Genomic DNA, 2,579 nt, shown 5'->3' on the forward strand with positions numbered 1-2,579 from the left:
ATATGTTTTTATATATATAAAAACATTATCCAATGTTCTTGCAGAAGTACTATCCTCAACCAGGGAAGATCACCTCATTCTGGATAAAAATTTATTTCATAAACAAATTCACACACAGATTTTTTTAAAAGTCACATACAATCAGCAGCTGCTTTGGCAATTGCCTTTGCTGCATTCTTCTGAATATCAGGAACAGTAGAGACTCCAACAAACGAAAGTAGCTTTTTAAGGCCTCCTGTCTGCTGAATCAATTGCATAGTATGCACATCTTCAAGACAATTTCCCAGCACAGCAAGAGCTTCCACGTGTAGATCACTGAATTCCTAGTGAGGAAAAAAGCCCAGACAAATAACCTTCAAACCACAATTAAAATATCTTTGGCTTTTAACTTTGGAGGATAATTGTCACAACTTTCTCTTGGACAGTTTGCTTATAGTACAAGTTACATCTTTTCATTTTTGTATCTTTTGTATACATACTTTGATCTGCTTTAGGACTCAACTTATTAAAAACTGTATAAAAAAAACCAACCACAAAACATTTCTCATTTATATCTAAATGGATTAGGCAAGTATTCAGAAAGGACCTGACACCTTAGAATTTCAAAAACTTCACAAATTTCTCTATGCATTATATTTCCCTTGGTGACTGACATGTGACAAGAAGCACTATAGTGAATGTAATTATAGTATAAACAATGGCATTTCCAAGGAAGGAAATTATATTTAAAGGCATGGATATCAAAGGAAACTCAGAAAAAGTCAGTATTCAAAATGCAAATCAGCACCAGAGTTCAGCATCTAATAAAGATTTTAGAGAAAACATCATATGAAAAAGTATATGGCAAGTCTGTCTGATATTTACAACCATTTGAGAAAGGACAGCAAACGGGAAAGAGTACCATAAATAAAGCAATAAAACAAACATTTTTTTGAATCCCTTTGCTTTTTATAGCAAGCTGAGTATCCTTGCTTATTTTGTTTCCATCATAGCTAGCTCCAAGTAAGGAGCTGTTTCTTCTGTTATCTTTCTTCCATAACACAAACAATATTTCTCATTAGTCACACAAACGTTAGCAGCAAAGGAACAAAAAAAACTTGTATGGCAAGTAAACTATACATTGGTTTCCAGTATCTTCAGAAGACAATCTAATCCTTGATTTTCTCCCAACATTATCCTCGTTTCTCTGTCTTTGCTAATTACTTCCAAGGTTTTAAGGGCTAGTAACTGAATAACAGGATATTCAGATTTCAGTAGATCCAGCAAGGGTGGAATTGCATTCAGTTCACAAACAGCAGCACGGCTCTGAAAATCCTGTAGTAAAAATATTCAACAAGGAAAGTTAGCAATAGAGAATAAAGCAGTACAGTAATTCCCGAGTTTACAGAAAGAACACCAAAAATCTAATTTCAAAAATACAAAAAGGAGTCAATACTTAAGAACCTGCAGTTCTAAAGATTTCTTTCTTTTTTGTCCAAGAACCAGATTTAGTACAATCTCCCCCACATTACATTAAAATCCACATCTTTTGTGCTATTGAGGTATACACTACAATATCTAGCTCTAGCTAAAGAATCCAGTTTACTCTTGGTTTTGCCATGTTTATCTCAACATATTTTTAAGAAAGTTTAAAATTTAATTTCATAATTTTTATTTATCTCAATGGGAGAAAAAATAGTTTTCCCATTACACTGTCGTTGCCTGGTTACATCTTTTCCTTCAATAATTATAAAACAATGATTAAAATTTTTGAATTTAAACAATATATATGCTGCCTAAAAGACAGTAGTAGATTATATTAAAATAGAAAAAATATAAATAAATTACAATTTGCTTTTAAATAGCTCATTGCACATGTGCAGCATGCAATTATCCTTATCAATATAAGCAAGCACCAGGTGCAGTTATCCAGATATACCCTGCAACAAAGACAGTGAGATAGTAAAAAAGGAGAAAGAGTAAAATGTGATTCTGAATAGACATGCTCTGATGCCCCAAAAGAGATAGAGTTATAAACGGAATCCATTATTGAATTGATTCGCTTAAGCTTTGGAAGAGAACTGACATACAAATGCACCATTCTTTTGCTAAGCAGCATATGGATGACATTAGTGCTGAGTGTCAAAGTAGCCAATAACAAATCTATTCCTCCAGTATGGAAAGTAGCTGTTGACAGCATCCACCTATCATTAGAAAGATGTTCACAACCGTAACTACGGACTTACTGGCCAAAACAAGGCATAATGAAATCACTAATATAGCTTTAGAATTATTCCAGCCTTTTAGATAGACTGGTTATAACTCTCATTACCGAGACTACTATTTTCCAAATAAGAAAACAAATACATATTTAATTGAAAACACATCTGAATCTGATTCTGATCTCACGTTGCTGTACAGCATGGATAATTGCATTAAGTTGGACATAAGTATAGTCAAATCAGCTATATTCACAGCTCATGTGACAACTAATGTTTTCATACACACTGACGAGTGCTGGAGAGTAAAGGAACCAAATATTTTAAAATTACTGACCCCACAGGGAAATGCTTATCTGCCTCTGTAATTTCCCCCCCTCC

Source organism: Meleagris gallopavo, chromosome 6 (assembly GCF_000146605.3).
Source record: "Meleagris gallopavo isolate NT-WF06-2002-E0010 breed Aviagen turkey brand Nicholas breeding stock chromosome 6, Turkey_5.1, whole genome shotgun sequence".
Classification (NCBI taxonomy): Eukaryota; Metazoa; Chordata; class Aves; order Galliformes; family Phasianidae; genus Meleagris; species Meleagris gallopavo.